Source organism: Cryptomeria japonica, chromosome 9, assembly GCF_030272615.1.
Source record: "Cryptomeria japonica chromosome 9, Sugi_1.0, whole genome shotgun sequence".
NCBI classification, from domain to species: Eukaryota; Viridiplantae; Streptophyta; class Pinopsida; order Cupressales; family Cupressaceae; genus Cryptomeria; species Cryptomeria japonica.
In genome coordinates, this window is record NC_081413.1 from 634,175,817 (window position 1) to 634,196,342 (window position 20,526).

The window sequence follows — 20,526 nt, forward strand, 5'->3', positions numbered from 1 at the left end:
GCCCATCCCCCTTTTTCAGATATCATTGCAGGTTTCGGGATTCGGACGACGCCGCGGGATACAGATCCGGAGAGAGAAGGTTGAGACAGCACTCTGTGTCAAGTTGCAGAGCAGAAGACTGGGACAGGGGCGCTAGGTGCCCTGGTCCTGCCAGGACAGGGACGTTGGGCGCCCTGGTCCCTGGGACAGAGGCGCTGGGCGCCCTAGTCCTCCGGACAGACAGCTTACTGACAGCTTCCCGACAGTGTTTCAGAGTGCAGAACAGTGGTTTCTGGTGCAGTTTTCAGGACAGTGGCGCTCGCGCTCCCGTCCCGAACATTTTCAGTCCGATTTTGACTCCGGGTACACATCTGCATTCTTATTTCATCCTTGTATTTACAGCTGTTCATTGTTTAATCTCAATTCTGCAATCTTGTTATTAGTTCATACTTGCATTTTGGGATTAGGGTTTGAACTTGTGTCATTTTAGCTTTCAATTTCAACAAGGGAATAGAAATCCTAATAGATATCCCGTGGCTCTCTCTTTCACCAAAAGAAGTAGCCAATTGTGCGATATCTCTAGGCTCTTTCATATTCCATAATGTGTGTCAAAAGGTAGGATTAGGGCATGTTAACCTAGTCTCGCTTTTTCCCCTACACAACTCTAGATATGGTCGTGAATGTTAGCCCCTGCCTCTCCACTTTCCCTATATCAATTGTTGCTCTTTGTAGTGTTAGGCCTTGGGATTTGTGTATGGCTATAGCCCATGCCATTGTGAGGGGTGTCTGTCTATGACTACCTAGAGATACAAGGACTATTGGTATACTTTTGGGGTCATCTTGGTTCCATGGTGGCCCAGTATAATTATCAATCCTTAGTACAACATACATTGGGATGATAACTCAATGATGAACCACAAGTACCAAGTCGGTACTGAGAGGGGGGGGGGTGAATCAGTACAAACACAAATGTAGTCCAAAACCGGTTTGGTAGCAAATACTCCAAATGACTGACAAACAGGGATACTGGTAAGACAAAGTGCAACCGGTAACATCGAGTACATCTCAATCAGTCATGAATCGGTCACTCAATAAGCTTCCCTCTTAGCTCAATACTATAGTATCATTATATTCTCATGCATAAATAGGTAAACTTAATCATCAAATCTTCACAATAGTGAGCTCAATATGTTTTATAGGCAGGCATAAAACACAAAACCTTCATATGCTTAACAAGTAAAACAAAGCATCACAAGACAAAAGCATTTCACATGACACACATATTTTTCATGTTGAAACCCAACTGGGAAAAACCACAGTGGGGATGAATACCCACAAGCTACTTTTTGAACTCTTTAAAAGTCCGCTTTGTTAGGAGCCTTGTCCAGTTAAGGACATTACAATAGGTTCTGGTAGAAACCGATCCTGTTAGGGATCACTCGGTTAAGGGTTAAACCCGGTAGGGTCACCTTGTTAGAGGATTTCAAGAACTCAATAGCTAAAAGGATCTCCTAAGCTCTATAGCTTCTCATAACTCATTAGCCTCGAGTTACCCGGTTAAGGGATTTGAGTCAAGCCGGTTAAGACTACCCGATTTAAGGGATTTTGAATCAAGCCAGTTAAGGCTACCCTGTTAGGGGATTTTACAATTGTTGAAGTGGTTAGAGATCAATAGGTATTACAATGATCTGTTAACAACACTCAATGCTAATGCAGATCCGTTTAGGCTCCTCTTTACCTTCTGCACATTCACTTTGTAGGTATCACTTCTCTCCTTTGGTCTGGCAAGAATTACGTATCACTTCCCTTGGTTACACGCTCACAACTTTTGCCAACAACCTTAGAAAGAAACACAACATTGACCTTATAGGAAACATACAGGTTGGTAGCAAAAAAAACTAAACCCTAAAGTTGTTAGGTTAAGCAATTCAAGTGGTTCAATCCTGACCGTTGAATCATACTACATTAAATGCAACAATCTTGAATCGATCTCAAGACATTCTCCATCGTCCATTATCCACCGATTTCTTGGTGGCTAATAACCCATCACACATTATCACCGTTTGACAGACTTTGCTCATTCCCAAGGTAGATAGGAATAGTCTTCTTCATGCAGGATCCTTCACGTGCATAGAGCTTATGTGGCAAGACGATCTGTCCTCCATTATACTGCTAAATCATCACACTAAGATCATCATTTGAGTCACACAAGCATGAGGTACTCCAACCAGAAATCCTGAAATGGAAGCTACCTACCAACCAGTAGTCATACAATGCTTCTATGTACCGGTTCCCATAACTACATGCCGGTTCACCTTGAACAAATATGTTGCTTCACTTTGGCATATAAACCGGTTCATACATATGTCAGTTCCTCTCTCTTTTCACCTATCATATGTGCCGGTTCACACCATGTCTCACATTGACATCAATGACAACATACAATATCATTATGTCTTCATGCCAGTTCACATAATGCCAACATGGGAATCAGGTGGCTTGGAACCACTGTTGTAGACAATTTCAATTACTTCGCCAAGAGCTCCATTTACAAGGCCTACTAGTGTCCATATATTGGTTGTGAGCATGACACGTTGACCTCTAAAAAGTTGCACTTGTTTCTCAAGTTTTTCATCACTGGTTCCATTTGCTATTATGCTCCTATTGCTTGTTGCAAAACTAAATGCAACTAGATGTTTCAACAATTTTAGCATTCTCCAGTTGTGCACCTTGACCAAATCATTAGTAGCATATAGGTGCATCGAGTTGTCAAACTGCTCCTTTTCACTTGGGGCAAGTTGTTTGTTTGTCTGTGTCATCAAGACTTGCCAATCTTCTTGCTTTGGTTCTGCATTACATATGTTTTGCAACAATTGTCGAAATTGTGCTTGTATTGTAGATTCACCTTCTCGTCGAAACATTGTTTGGTGTGACGATTATCGTAAATTGGTCCCACAATGTTTTATCACTTGAATGTGATGTGTAGATAGGTTTGTCCATTACTGGTAGTAGTTGTGCAAGGTCACCAACCAATATTATGGAGACCCCACCAAAGCATAGATGTTGCCTCTGGGGAAATGCCTCACGTAGTCTACTATCTATTTTTAGTTGTAGTTTTGGCCCAATGAAATTAATTTCATCAATGAGGATGTATCTTATGTCCTTCAACTCTTCCTAGAATGTTGTCAATGCTTGTCCTTACAATGGTTGCATTTCTTTGATAGGAATTCTAAGAGTTGAATGTATAGTCGATGCATGTATGTTGAATGCAGTGACTTTGTAGGATCTAGTGTGAGCAATTGTCTTTTTTGTTGCGGTCTCTTACTTTTGAGTGCATTTTTTATGCAGACGATTAAGTAGGATTTACCTGTGCCCATTGTTCCTTGAATAATCATGTGCAGCGGTTGAGCAGAGGGACACTTACTATGGTTTGTAATTATCATGAGTGCTACTTTTTGCTTTACTAACAATGTATAGCTTGGAATTTGAATGATGGCACTACGACCAGTTTGTCGTAGATGCCATTTAATTATTCCAAAACCATGTTTCTTAATAAAAAAATGTATTCTTTCATATCTAAATTCAATATGGTAAAATAGAAACAATAGAGTGAAAATACAATAAACAATTGTTGTTTCTTCCCAGTTACGTGCACCAAGTAAATCATATAGGTTATCATATTGTTCACTATTTCAGTACTCTTGTTTTGAATGATAAGAAGTAGCTACTATTTCCCATTTCATATTCTAATCATTGTTTTTATTATTATTTTAATCATTGTTTTATTATTATTATTGTTTAATAAAGTGTTGTATATTAAACCTAACAACATCTTATACAATCAAATGATATAGGACTAAATTTGCACATTTACACTCTAATATATATTTTAATCATGTTTTATCTACCTATATTGTTTGACTAAGTGTAGAACACTCAAGCTAACAATATCCTAAAGAATCAATTGGTATAAGAGTGAATTTATACATTGACACTCAAACATATATTTCAATGACAGTTTTTTTATGCTATATTGCATCATTACTATTACTATTTATAAGGTTTATCTATTTGTTTTAAAAATGTAGCTCAACATTATATTCACATTAAGGAAAGACAAAAGTCACACCAAGTTATATTTAGTTAAATTAATAAAATAAGTAATATTGTTTAAATTGTCATTGAATGATAGTAACAATATTTGTTGGTGTAAATAAATATTCATTATGGATATTATTACACTTACTTAAGTTAACTTAGGATAATGCATCTCTTCGTAGTTTCGATTTGAGACACTTAGGGAAGTGTGCACTTAGGGATAGAGCTTGTAGGAGAAATTCCACCTTTTGTGGTCTTATTTTGCTGTTACACTCCACATTCGGTGGGTCATCCACCTCTTGTGGAATATTATATTATTTCTCCTACCTACCCTTAGCATTTCTTACCTACCCTTGTTTCTCATTGAGCCACATGTCATATTTGTGTGCGCATACATCCATATGGCCTTGCCTATATAAGCAGGCCTCTATTCATTGTATTGGTTAATCCAGTTGATCATTTTGTATATTGATGAGAATACAGTTTGTTCTTGTCATTCTATTGTCTCTTTTATGCTTTTCATTGTGCCCTTGATCTTGGCAAAATCCTACATGGTATCAGAGCTATTGGGGCTTCGTTGATCAATTTTTGGAGACATCGTGGAAGGCTTCTACTTTCGGATTTGGGGATCTTCATTTTTTGGGGGCATCATACAGCGATTTGGACATCACCATTGAATCCGAGAGGCCATTTCCATAAATTTCGACTATAAAGTCAACCTATTTTGGTGAGAAATTTTTTTTTCCCCATTTTGCCTATTTTCGTACGGATTTCAAAAAAAAATTTACAGAAAAAATTTATTTTTTTGCAAAAAAAAAAGGAATTTCGGAAAAAAATCAAAAAAAAAAAAAAGGTTTTTTTTTGGGGGTCCGCAGACCCCCCCGTACTTGTATCTTTCTGCACGCAGGTACCGTCGATCAGTACCCGTCGCAGGCCGCAGGTACTTGCAGACCACCGCCCGTACAGGTTCTAGACGTCGTGCAAAGCCACCCGCGCCGAGATCTCCCGCTGACGGCACCCGCAGGTCCCCGACGCTTCCCCCACCCACCGCCTCCGGCAGCTCCCGGCCGCCACTGCTCCCCGGCTCCGAGCTCCTCCGCCCACCAGCTCCGGCAGCTCCCAGTGCCTCCGCTCCATGGCTCTGGTTACCTCCTCCGCTGACAATAGACTTTTGACGACGCCCCGTCAACCCGACCGCCACGCAGGAGCCTAGTCGGCTTCCAGGACCCCGCCACGTGGCTCTTAAACAACCCTTCCGTATGCCACATCGACTGCTTTGCCACGTCAGATCCGTACAGCTTGTACTGCCCAGTCACAGAGCCACGCAAGCATCTGTACAGTGCCACGTCATCCGTACGTCCTGCACAGTCAGCAGTCCGTACAGTACAGACGCCCAGTCAGCAAGGAGGCGAAGTTTTTGCAACGATCATACAGTCGTCAAATTTAATACAGTGACTTGCTGATGTCAACGCCACATCAGCACTTTTTGAAATTTTTTTGACCCCTCTCCATTGAGCTTTTCAGTTTTGCAGTCCAACTTTGAAAGGCCATATCTTGCTCATTTTTGCTCCTTTTTTGGTGCAATTTTTTTTGAAATGGGCTAAAATTTCATGATCTTCGCAGTGGTGTGGTTATTTTCTGATTTTGGTGCACAGGTTTTTCAAAATTTTTTGATTCTCTCAGCTGTACCTGTCCAATCCTCAATTCTGCAACTTCAAAGGCCTCGTTTGAGCTCATACGATCTCCTTTTCAGGTGCCCTTTTTTTTGAAAGTGCTTATTTTTTCATCTACTTTCAGAATCTATGATCATATTTTAGAGATTTTGAGTGGAAATTGTACTTTCAGATATTGGTCTTATTTGGCCTATTAGGTACTTGTAAATTGCTTGGATCTTAGTTAGATCTCTTGCATTATCAGTTTGAGTCTCTTTTGGCCTTATTGAGGTAGTTGTAAAATTGTAAATCAGAAGTCCACTTTGCCATTTTTTACAAGTGGCCCATTATATACGCACTACTTATAAAGTGTCAAATCATCACATTGGGGGGGCGGTTCTTTGATTGAGTGAATTTGGGGGGGTGTCTTGTGTGATTGTGCCTCTCTTTGTGCTCTTTCCATTCTTGTTGGAATGAGTCTTAACAAATTTCCACCTTTAACTCCACATAATTATGCATCATGGAAAATTAAAGTATGGAGTAAACTAATGGAAAAGGATCTCACACACTACATAGATGGAACAATAACAACACCACCTGATCCTAAGGCTGATCCAAATGCTCAATTAGAATGGCTCACAAAGAATTGCATGGCTCTTGGAACCTTACGCAAGTATGTATCAGATGACCTCATTTTTCACATTGAGAAGTGTAAAACAATCAAGGAGGCTTGGGATATGTTTCAGAAATTGTATGGACAAGTTGATGAAATCAGAGGCTATCAAATTGATAATGAGCTCACCAACTTAGATCCCAAGAATTTTGATACAATCCAAGATTATGTCACCAAAGCAAATGAGCTAAGAGCAAAGCTAAAGGATTGTGGAATTGACAAAAAGGATGCTCAATTGATATTCAACTTGTTGGATAAGCTTGCACCAGAATATGCAGCATTTGTGTCTAGCTTCCAAACTCATCGTTTGACAGTGGGGAGTTCTTATGTTATGCCTTCATTTGATGCTTTCACAGAAATGTTGATATTGGAACAAACTAAGTTGTTGAACATGGGGTTTCTCAAGTCTTCAAAGTCCAAGGCTTTGGTAGCAAATCAAGGAAATCAAGGAAGTCAAGGCAAAGATTCCAACAAGAAGAAGAAGCAATCTAAGTCTCAACCACACAAGGAAAAGGGACAATCATCCTCTCCATCACAAGGCAATTTTCAATCCTCTTCCAAGAAGGGGACACCACCTAACAAGGATAAACCAACTTGTGCATATTGCAAAAAGTATGGTCATGATGAGCATCGATGCCACGCAAAACAAGTTGATGAGTTAACCAATCTTCTCAAGAAAAACAACATCAACTTGCCATCCGCCTACACAAAGAAGGATTCATCTCCTTCTTCTTCCTCACAGTCTAAGGGAAAAGGGAAAGCATTTGTGGCTAAAACAGGTTCTTCACAACAATGGATACTTGACTCGGGTGCCTCATATCACATGGGTTCTACAAAGGAGCAGTTTTCTTCATTGGAGCCATCTAAGGTACCTCACATTTACATAGGTGATGACACAAAAGTAGAGGTTGAAGGGAAAAGTTCATTTGACATGGATGATGGAACATTTGAGAATGTTCTCTATGTTCCTAACTTGTCTACCAACCTTCTCTCCATCTACCAAATCACTCACTATGGGAATGGGAAAAAGGTTGAGTTTACACCAGATTCAGTTGTGGTAAAGGAACTTGATAATGATGCCTTGGTAGCAGTGGGACAAGTCAATGACAACTCAAGGCTTTATTCATTCTCCCACTTTGTGCCAAGTTCACCTTCTAGGGCCTTGCTTACTCATTCAAATTCAGAAAGTAAGCTATGACATGAGCGGTTTGGTCACCTCAACTACCGCTATCATCAGTAGCTAAGCACTAAAGACATGGTCACAGGTCTACCTCGAATCAGTTTTTTAGAGGGTGTATGTTCAGGTTGTTCCATGGGCAAGCATCCCGAAGAGAAGTTTGATAAAGGGAAAACTTGGAGAGCTTTGGAAGTTCTTCAACTTGTTCACAGTGATGTAGCAGGTCCATTTCTAGCACCTTCATTCAGTAAGGCCCGCTATGTTCTTACCTTCATTGATGACTACTCCCACTTCACTTGGGTCTACTTTCTCATTCATAAGAGTGAAGTATTTGACAGATTTCAGGACTTCAAGACTCGTGTGGAGAAGCAATTAGGGAAAGTGGTCAAGATTCTTCGCACAGATAATGGCAGGGAATATGTGAACAAGAGACTTAATGATTTTTGTACATTTGAGGGAATTGATCTTCAGCATTCTGTTGCATACACTCCACAATAGAAGGGGGTTGCAGAACGCAAGAATCAAACTCTCAAAGAAATGGCTAGCTGTATGATACATGCATGTTCTCTTGATCCCGCCTTTTGGGCAGAGGCTATCAGTTGTGCCACACACATCCAGAATCGGGTTCCTCCCAAAGCTTTGCAAGGTATTACTCCTTTTGAAGCTTGGGCTGGTAGGAAACTGATTGTGAGACATTTCAGAGTCTTTGGGTGTCCAGCATGGGCTCGCATACCTCCACAGAAACGCAAGGCATTGGAACCACAGAGTCGACCTTGCATATTTGTTGGATATCTCGAGGGTGTTAAGGCATACAGATTGATGGATCCAGAGAAACATGAGGTATTCATTGAGAGGAGTGTACACTTTGAGGAAAGCTCTCCTAGCTTAGCCTCTCTACCTCCTCCACATTCCTCCATTGTGGATAGTGATGTTAGTGATTCAGATGATGAGACTCCCTCAACTTTGACTCGCAGGGTTACACCTCCGCAGGGTCCACTTGCAGTTGAGGAGCCTCGTTCTCCACCTCCACCTAGACCTCATTGGGCTCGACAGACACTTGAGTCCACAGGTTCTCTTGTTGGGGATCCTTCGGATACACGGAGAACTCGATCACAACATCAGGATCTTCCACATGCATTCATTGCTACCGCTTTCAATCCACAAACATTTAGGGAAGCATCAGGGGTTCCTGAGTGGGACCAAGCTATGGAGGAAGAGTATAGTTCCTTGATGAGGAACAACACATGGGATCTAGTCCATCTCCCTAAGAGGAGAAAGATGGTTCGATGTAAGTGGATCTATCAAACCAAGTTTGCAACGAATGGTAGTGTGGATAAGTATAAGGCTCGGCTTGTTGCAAAAGGTTTCTCGCAGGTTGCAGGTGTTGACTATACTGAGACCTTTGCACCCGTAGCCAAGATGAACTCCATTCGTTTGACACTTGCTATTGCTGCAGCTCATGGTTGGGCTGTACATCAAATGGATGTGAAGAGTGCTTTTCTTCATGGTGATCTTGATGAGGAGATTTATATAAAGCAGCCACAGGGTTTCATCCCGGATTCTTCCTTGGTTTGCAGACTAAGGAAATCTCTCTATGGCCTTAAGCAGGCCCCCAGGGCTTGGTATGCCAAGATGGATTCCTTTCTTCTCTCCGTAGGTTTCACCAGGTGTCATTCCGATCTGAATGTCTACATTTTGCGACAGGATGACTCTCACTTGATACTTGTGCTCTATGTTGATGACTTGATCATTTCAGGGAGTACTTCATCCATCATTAGTAGGGTCAAATCTACTTTGCATGACAAATTTTCTATGATTGACTTGGGTCTTTTGCACTACTTTCTCGGGATAGAGATTTCATAGTCACCTTTCGGGATTACTCTATCACGGCCCAAGTATGCTCTTGATCTACTTGCACGCTTTCATATGGCTGATTGTAAGCCTACCCCGACTCCCTTTCTTTCAGGAGTCAAGCTTGAGGCTCAGTGTTCTTCTCCACTAGTTGATGCCACTTTGTATCATCAGCTTGTGGGTAGTCTCATCTACTTGACCCATACAGGCCCTGATATTTCATTTGCAGTTGGCATGGTTTCCCGCTTCATGCAAGATCCACATGAGCTTCATTGGAAAGCTGCCAAACGCATCCTTCATTACATCCAGGGTACACATCACTATGGGATTCACTATGCAGCAGGCACAGGACTTCGCTTGGTTGGTTACACAGACTCCGATTGGGCTGGTGATCTAGCTAATCGTAAGTCTACTTCTGGTTACAGTTTTCACCTTGGTTCGGGCCCCATTTGTTGGTAGAGCAAGAAGCAACATGCTATTGCTCTCTCTTCGACTGAGGCTGAGTATCGAGGCGTTGTTAACGCAGTGAGTGAGACCATTTGGCTCCAGCAGATTCTCACAGAGTTTGGATTCACTACTCCACGGCCGACAGTCCTACATTGCGACAATCAGAGTGCTATTTCCATCTCGAAGAACCCGGTCCAGCACCAACGGACCAAACACATCAAGATTCATATGCACTATATCCGAGAGCTCATCCAGGAGCAGGTCATTGATTTGGAGTATTGTTTTACAGCAGAGCAGGTTGCTGACATACTCACCAAACCTTTCACTGAGAGTAAGTTCCAGCAGTTGCGAGCTCTCTTGGGGGTGTGGGATGTGTCATTAGGGGGGGTCAGCTGACTTCTCCTTCCTCTCTTATGGGGGGGACTTTTTCCTCTTTGAGGTTTTGTCCTTCCTCTTTGAGATTCTTTTGTACATTCATCTCTCTTTTGGGGGGGAGTTTTTTCCCACTGGGTTTTCTCCCTATCTCCGTTTGTGAGAGATTGCATTGCATAGTTTTGCTTGCATTTGCATATTGTACATGGGTACCTATCATGGCCTAGTAGCCGGGACCCATCTTGCATTGTTGACTTGAGTCTTCATTCCCCTAAGTTGCACTTAAGGGGGGGTGTTGGTGTAAATAAATATTCATTATGGATATTATTACACTTACTTAAGTTAACTTAGGATAATGCATCTCTTCGTAGTTTGGATTTGAGACACTTAGGGAAGTGTGCACTTAGGGATAGAGCTTGTAGGAGAAATTCCACCTTTTGTGGTCTTATTTTGCTATTACACTCCACATTCGGTGGGTCATCCACCTCTTGTGGAATATTATATTATTTCTCCTACCTAACCTTAGTATTTCTTACCTACCCTTGTTTCTCATTGAGCCACATGTCATATTTGTGTGCTCATACATCCATATGGCCTTGCCTATATAAGCAGGCCTCTATTCATCGTATTGGTTAATCCAGTTGATCATTTTGTATATTGATGAGAATACAGTTTGTTCTTGTCATTCTATTGTCTCTTTTATGCTTTTCATTGTGCCCTTGATCTTGGCAAAATCCTACAATATTTTTTTCCAAAATCCATATAAGATTTCTTTTCCTTAGATATTTCTATAAAATTTGAAATGAATTTTTCTTGATGTTTTTATAATTAAATTACTTATAAATTGAAATTATGTCACAACTCTTTTCTATATATTTACAAATATCGATATATATATATATATATATATATATATATATATATATATATATATATATATATATATATATAACATTTATTTTCCTCTTTTTTAACTATTATATATAATCTTTTATAAAATAACTGTAAAAGTTGTAGAATACAACCTCACAGAACCCAGTGAATCCTTGTATGCAAATAACATGTCACAACAATGGAAGCTTCACAAAACACAAAGATTGCTTTGAAAACCCAGAGCAAAAGAATGCAATTATGATAATCAAATAATGAATTACAAAAGAGATCAATCCTTATAAAAGGAGATCAAACCTAAAAAGGAAAACCCTAAAAGCAATTAATAATTAATAATAAATTAATTATTAATATTCCTAAGTTTAGCTTCCTAAATTTAGCTTAAGTGAAATAGAGAAAAGGTGACTTAATTATTAAATCAATATGATTTAATTAATTAAGTAAACTAATACCTTTACCCTAACACCCCCCTTAAGATGAAGTTAGGGAGAAGCTAAAAAACAACTAAGGACTAGATGCATGAAAGCCAAAAATGGGTCCCCGCAACAAGGCCTGATGAGGTACCCAAGTACAATGAAATCTTTGTAAAGTGGAGAAAAAGGAGAAAACCCTGTGAAAACAAAACTCATCTCTAAGAAGAGATGAAAGCACAAGTGAAGGACTAAAATTCCTCCAAACAAGAATATTCCAAAAGATAGGAACAAAAGATGAGCATGAAGAATCACTGAAGCATGAAGAAGATGCAAACTCTGTCATAGAATGACTGTCGATCTAAAGAACCTCCACTAAAATAGAATATGATCAGGTAGAGAAGACTGTAATTTGTATGAGTGCCCTCAAATAACACTACTTGAATCAGATGACGAACAAAGGCAAACAATTGAACTCGAAGATACAAATGGCAAAAACACCAAAGTTTGAAGAGCTGATCAACCAAAGATGGAAGGTTGCCTCCAAAAACATGAATGAAAGAGTGTCCATATGGTAAATTATTCATCTCATCGAAATGCATGGGAAACGAGTCGTTGAATCCGCCTAGTACATAGGAAAAAAATACTCAATACATAGCTCACTCCAATGAACCAAGGAAGCATTAGCACCAATAGTAGAATCTCCCATAATGTTGACATGGGAGAGGTGACAGGTTCACTGAAACTGAATGCAAAAAAAAAACTACATGATGAAGAACCAGGAACATCGAGAGTGCAACAAAAAGTACAAACACATATAAAGGCTAGTGTCGTGGAAGAAACACTCAGTTGACACACATCATGAGGCTAATGTCGTGGAAGGAACACTCACGTGACAAAGGTAGATGACAAAAAAAGACAAACATCAAACCCCCCCATGGCACTTTATAATGGAGTGCGAGTACAATAAGGCACAAGATGTGCAAGATCCCAAGCATGTAAAGCATAGTGGCACTTTATCTCAGTGCATTTGCCAGAAAGGAAAATGCTTACAAAATGATGTATTCAATGCTCAAAAAAGACAAAAGGCTGGAAATACATGAAGAACAGTCAACAACAAGTCATTCCACCCAAACGAGAAGTTTCCATGAGCTCATATGTCCAAGTAATTCACCAAAGTGTGAAAACACGGAAAATCAAATAAAATGTATTTGGAGTAAAATCTGGAAAAGGTGCATGAATGGTTATGAAGAGCTTTGAAACGTCATTCCAACGCCACTGGAATCAGGAAAAAGGGAGAAACTAGTGAAAATTTATGAGCTTAGGAATGAAAATAATACCTCTAATTTCAAATGGCTGTAGAATATACCAGCAGTAAAACTGGGTGATGAAACTCACAAATCTAGAAAGTAGACAAAACCAGCTTTCCAACGATATCTCGTTTGCCAAAAAATGATATCGTATGCCCAAGTTATGGCCAAAACAAAAAAAAAAAACCTCTTTTAGGGCACAAAGAGGGTAAAATGAGGTCATTGTGTCATCCATACTGTTGATGTTAGCAACCGAAAATCAAAATCCAAATGTAGGTCAGGTACGATAGTACATTTTTTTGTTCCTCGAAAAGCATGCTAATGAAAAAAGCATGCCCCTAATGCCAAAAATAGGCGAATTATATATCAAAATTCGTCCAACCAGCCTTCTAAAGCCAACTATGGTGTCCTTTTTTGCCCAAATTGCTCCAAAAACTAGGTTCCCCTCTGGATAACAAAAAAAGCTGAATTTTCAAACCCTCACAAATCTGGCCTCGTGAATCAAGAATTGACAAACAAAAGGTCAATCTTGACTATTTGACACGTGTTGGATTCAATGGTGAGGTCCAAATCAACCTAAATTTCATAGAAGACTTGATTTAGGTAAAATCTCTCAATCTAAAAAACAAGAAATCCTCAAGTTTGAAGCTTTGATACCATAAAGAGGTTGAGAAATACAACTTCAAAGATCCCAAGAACATCTACAAGCAAAATACATATCACAAGAAAAAGATTATCATTCAGAGAGGGAATTGGTTTTTTGCCTCCATTCTTCTCTTGTGATAGGTATTTTGCTTGTAGGTAGTCTTGGGATCTCTGAAGTTGTATTTCTCAACTTCTTCATGGTATCAAAGTTTCAGACCTAAGGCTTTCTTGTTATTTTGAATGGGAGATTTTACCTAAATCAGGTCTTCTGTGCAATTTGGGTTGATTTGGACCTCACCATTGAATCTAACACATGTCAAATAGTCAAGATTGACCTTTTGTTTGTCAATTTTTGATTCACGAGACCAGATCTGTGAGGGTTTGAAAATTCAGCTTTTCGTCAAATCTGTACGATCGTACCTGACTTGTGTCAAAAAAATTTCATCAAAAAATTTAAGGGATTTTGATTTTTGACTGTTGACATCAGCATGACATCATGCTAACATCAATAATATTGACTGTGCAATGGCCCCATTTTATCCTTTGTGCCCTAAAAGAGGGTTTTTTTTTTCTTTTGGCCATAACTTGGGCATATGATATCATTTTTTTGGCAAATGAGATACTGTCGGAAAGTTTGTTTCATCTACTTTCCCATAATACAACCTCACAAAACCTAGTGAATCCTTGTATGCAAATAACCTGTCACAACAATGGAAGATTCACAAAACACAAAGATTGTTTTGAAAACCCAGAGCAAAAGAATGCAATTATGATAATCAGATAATTAATTACAAAAGAGATAAATCCTTATAAAAGTATATCAAACCTAAAAAGGGAAAACCCTAAAAGCAATTAATAATTAATAATAAATTAATTATTAATATTCCTAAGTTTAGCTTCCTAAATTTTGCTTTAGTGAAATAGAGAAAAGGTGACTTAATTATTAAATCAATATGATTTAATTAATTAAGTAAACTAATACTTTTACTCTAACACCCCCCCTTAAGACGAAGATAGAGAGAAGATAAAAAACAACTAAGGACTAGATGCATGAAAGCCAAAAATGGGTCCCGACAACAAGGCCTGATGAGGTACCCAAGTAGAAAAGATCTCTCACAACTAGAGAAAAGGAGAAAACCTCATGGGAAAAACTCCTCTCCTAAAGAGAGAAATATAAGTGAAGGACTGAAGAAGCCTCCAAACAAGAGAATGTCCCAGAAAAAAGGAACAAAGGATGAACATGAAGAACACCACTGAAGCATGAAGCTGCAAACAATGTCGAAGAATAACTGTTGATCTAAAGAACCTCTATTGAAATAGAAGATGATCAGGTAGATAAGACTGTAATCTGCATGAGTTCCCTCAAATAACACTACTTGAATCAGATGGCAAACAAAGGCAAACAACTAAACTCAAAGATATAGATGGCAAAAACACCAAAGTTTGAAGAGTTGATCAATCGAAGATGAAGGGTTGCCTCCAAAAATAGGAATGAAAGAGTGTCCATATGGTAAATGATCCATCTCACCGAAACGCATGGGAAACTAGTCACTGCATCTGCCTAGTACATAGGAACAAATATTGAATACATAGCTCACTCCAACGAACCAAAGAAGCATTAGCACTAACAGTAGAATCCACCATAATGCTAACAAGGGAGAGGTGACAGGTACATTGAAAGTGAATGCCAAGAAAAAATGCATGATGAAGAACCAGGAACATCGAGAGTGCAACACAAAGTACAAACACATATAAAGGCTAGTGTCGTGGAAGGAACACTCACTTGACACACATCATGAGGCTAATGTCATGGAAGGAACACTCACGTGACAAAGGTAGATGGAAAACAAAGGCAAACATCAAACCCCCCCATGACACACTATAATGGAGTGCGAGTACAATAAGGCATAAGATGTGCAAGATCCCAAGCATGCAAGGCATAGTGGCACTTTATCTCAGTGCATTTGCAAAAAGGGAAAATTCTTACAAAATGATGTATCCAATGCTCAAAGAAGACAAAAGGATAGAAATACAAAAGTAATAGCCAACAACAAGTCATCCCACCCAAACAAGAAGTTTCCTTGAGCTCATATGTCCAAGTAATTTACCAAAGTGTGAATCACACAAAAAACTAAATAAAATGTATCTGGAGTAAAATCTCGAAAAAGTGCATAGATAGTTGTGAAGATCTCTAAAACATCATCTCAACACCACTAGAATCGCGAAAAATGGAGAAACTAGTGAAACGTTATGAGCTCAGGACTGAAAACAAAATTTCTAACTTCAAATGGTTGTAGAATGTGCCAATAGAAAAACCAGGTGATGAAACCCACAAATCTGGAAAATAGACAAAACCAGCTTTCCGATGATATCTCGTTTTCCAAAAAACGATATCGTATGCCCAAGTTATGGCCAAAAGAAAAAAAATCCTCTTTTAGGACACAAAGAGGGATTCACTGGGTTCTGTGAGGTTGTATTCTACAACTTTTTCATAGTATCAGAGCTTCAGACATGAGGCTTTCCTATTCTTCAAATTGAGAGATTTTACCTAAATCAGGTCTTATGTGCATTTTAGGTTGATTTGGATCTCACCATTGAATCCAACACGTGTCAAATAGTCAAGATTGACCTTTTATAACTATATAATAATAATATCAACATAATTGGGGTGACCCATGTTGTACAACGATTAAAACATTTGCTTGGTGAAACAACCACCAAGGTTCAAATCCCTGTTCGGCTACTAGGCTCACAAGCTTGGTACTTTTGTTGGGCTGGTGTGCTCGCAGATTTGAACAACAATAGTGTTTTAGGGCCTTAAAAAGTGCCCATTATCGATCCAAAAAAAAATATCAACATAATAAAATAATAATAAAAAATTATTAAAAAAATTAATCATATATACTAACATTAAATAATGCAAAAATAATATAATAAGATTTTTTTTTAATATAATAGGTAGAAGTTTCTTATCTTAGGTATGGTAATGAATTTAAGAATGTTTCTGTAGACACCTAAAAATGGTCAACGCTTGTGGAGTCATATTTTAACATTTGCACATTGCCTCATTTTAGGTTTTTGTGTCGCATTAACATTTCTCCTATGATTCGCACTTGGTCTTTATCATTTGCGAGCATCGAGTCATTCTTCTGCATTCTTCAATGATCTAGTTCTCAAATTTGGTCTTGTCGACAATAACCTTCAGTCATGATTTTGGTCAATCTTATCCTGTCGCATCAATGTGCGTGCTTATTTGTCATCATTTTGGACATCGTCAATCCTAATTAGGGTTGTGTCCTCTTTTCAATCTTATCATCATACGATCGATTTGTCATCGATCGTTGTCCTCTTATCAATCTTATCATTTTGCGACCAATTTGTCATCAATCGTTGTCGTTTCAATATTATCATTTTGCGATCGATTTGTCATCGATCGTGGTCATTTTTCAATCTTGTCATTTTGCAATTCATTTTGTCATCGATCCTTGTCCTCTTGTTAGTTTTGTTATTTTGAAATCAATTTATCATCAATCGTCATCGTCTTCTCAATCATGTCAATTTGGATCAATTAGTCATTGTTCCTCGTCAATTGGCGCATTTTGTCAATCAAATCATTTATCACATTGGTCAATTATCTTTTGTCAAGACCTAATTGTCATTCTCGCATTACTAATTCATTTTCTAAGGTTTCATGATTTAATCATTTAACCTTGTGTGTCATTTCTTCCTCTAGGATTAATAAATTATTTATTTATCCTAAGTCTTCTCATCGCAATTAAATGTTCATTTAATTATTCCTCTTTTGTGAATTAATTAATAAATGACAAATTATTAATTAATTTGCCTAATTCTTAATTCCTATTTTTCCTCTTTTTCTAATTTTCTAATTTCTTAATTTCTAATTTCTATTCCCTCCTATTTCATCTCCTAATTTCATGGGAATGACATTTCAATTTGTCATAATTTGTCATAATTGACAATCAATCAATTTTGACATAGAAATTTGTCATAAATTGTCATGAATTATCAATCAATCAAATTTTGCATAGAAGGTGCATAATTTGTCATAATTTGTCATAATTGACATGTTTGATTTGCAATTTCCATTCGAATTGAATCATGCTAATTTGGTCTTTTTCTCCAATTTCTCTATAAATTGGATGAATTTCTTCAATCCCAATCTAATCACATCATCGAATGAATCAGATTATTGAATTTCTAATCATTTTGTCAAATCAATCACGCTTCAAGTACTCTTGTGCCATTATCTTGTCTACTTGCTTTCATCTCATGTGTGTGCACTTGAAGGTGAGATCCACAAACAAAGGCTATTTGGAGAAGAAAGAAGGACAATGGAGCCGCATGAAGGAAGCATTCAGATCTACATTTGGTTTGCATAGTCTTTAGTTTTGAATGTTTTGTCTTTATGTCTTTATTGAGTGTGTTTAGGATAGATCATTACATTTAAGCTTTCGTGATTGGGCTAGATTAGTTTGTATATTGTTTGTGATGATTCCTAATTTCCTAGCTATAGTTTCTAATTATGCTAATTGACTTAGCAATGTTTGTAATGGAAGTGTGTTTGTAAATCAAAATGTCAATTTTTATTTTGAAAAAATCATTTAAAGCTACAATTAAAAATGCAACTTTCTACTTTCCACCTAATCACAACGCCCTTCAAGTAAGTTTCTATATTAGAAAAATTTCATTAAAATGACCATCAGAAAATAGCGCGAGACTTGATGTTTCCAGTGGAATTCTCAAGAAGAATAGCCTATCGGCTAAATAAACATTTATAAATTCTATTTGTATGCTTTTTTAATTTTTAAAGTAAGTGTTATCATTATGGGGATAGCACCCTATATTACTTTAAAAAGAAAAATGCATAAAGTTTTCAAGCATCCGGCTTAACAACACTATGCCAGCTAGATGCGACTTTCAAATGACCATACATTCCATGCAAAAGAGAGCAAAAGTCCATAGACAACTGAGCCAAATTATATATTTCCACTTAATACTTGGTAAATCATTGCCGCATATTCTCCAATACTAATGACGTTGTTGGTGGACCGCTCGGGAAGCCACCACTCTGTAGCTTCAGTCAAGTTTCTGAATGGCGCCATGTTCCCATTGAACACCACACACCAGAACACTTCCCATGCGTTCTCCCCAAATACCTTCAGATGCTTGCGCTCCTCCAGCCACACTTCCTGCCATGCCAACGCCCACCTAGTTTTGCTATCCACAGAACCACCACTGTCCTCCGCAGCTTCCTCGTCGGCTTCCTAAGGTGCATCCTTCGGTTCCGGGGACAAGTACTCCTCGACCTGGAAATAAACCTTTAGTATGCTCACTTTGGTTCACTCCTCAAGGCTTAGGATGTCATTAGCCACATAGTCTGCAATGTGTGGTTTCACAAAGCCATCCAAAAGCTCTACTGCACACTCCCCTGATTCTATGACATCGACCAGGGGCATAAGAGCCATCTCCAAGATAGTATTATCGCACCAGTGTCGTTCAAAATTGAGACTGATGCCAATTAATCCCCGAATAGCATCATAAATGAAGTCTTAAGTGACAAATAAATTTCGTAGTTGTGTTCCCAACGCATTGCTACAGTTGACACAACTAATATCTCCAAAATGATCCATTTGCTTCCACAACACACACAACTTTGAGAGACATTTCATCTGGCAAGTATTTATGGAGTTAAGCATGATCCAGTTCCCAATTATCATCATTCCACCAAAACCCACCAGATTCTAAATTTGAACTTGGGCAATCTCATAGTGAAGACGTGTCCCAAACTGCATCCAGTACTTCCCAATTGTGCAGGCCAAGACATATCCATGTGATGAACCAGTTTTTCATCAATTTTAGAAATCATGATCAGAGTGTATGCACTCTGCCTCTTTTACCCAGATTTGTACTCGTTCTGCACATTACAGAGGTGTATATCATTGCCACCTATAACCCAAAATCGGGTGCGTATCCAGTAAAAACTGATTTGTTATCCAATACCTTGTCATGGGGAAACACAATAGTCCTTCAAACATCATCTTGTGATATCATTGGCTGCCGAGACATGACTGAAAGAGACGAGACCACCTTTCCTTTCGATCCTAATGTTTGCCAAAAAGTCTGCAACTTGATTGCCCTCACGATACACATGAATTATTTCATAGCTATTGATTGATGTGAGGTGCTCGTTTATTAGTGGCAACCACTTTTTGAGTTTCTAGTTCTTGAAGTTTGACTTAGTCACCCCATTTATTATAATCTGTGAGTCCCCTTCGATGATGAATTGAGTAATCTTTTGTTGAATACAGAGTCGTAGTCCTGCCTCTAGAGCTCGGATCTCAGCTTCATTGTTTGTTGTAGATCCAATCCCTTCATATAGTCCACTAATAATTTTACCATGCTCATCTTGGATTATGACACCAATACCGGATTCCCTAGGGTTCCCTCTACTAGCTCCATCAAAATTGAGTTTTGCCCATTCTTTGGGAGGAGCCTTCCATCTGACAGATTTTCTGTCGACTGGCTTCAGAGGGGGGGCATAATCATCTAATCTTCTAAGAGACCAATGCTTTTCCATTTGGTAGTCCCAATTATTGTATTTTTTAGGGCCACCCTTTAGTATCTTACCATTTATCACTTCCTCGACTGCTCCTTTTATTTTGTCTATCAGCATAATATTTGAAAGTGATGTTTCTTTGAAGATTCTTCTATTCCTTTCCTTCCAAATGTTTCAAACAATCATTGATGGACCGACCATCCATAGATTGCTCCATCTTGACTTCTGTCTAATTGGCCAGGATAGCAGGAAGTCCAAGAGCATTTCATTCTTAGTCGTGGACCAATTTATCTGGGTGAGGAACTAGTTCCAACAAATTTCAGCCACTGGACAATTGAAGAGTAAGTGGTTGGTTGTCTCTTCATCTGCACAACACATCACACATCGATTGGGACCCGAGATGCCTATAGTTTTAAGTCTATCACCAGTAAGGATTCTACCGTG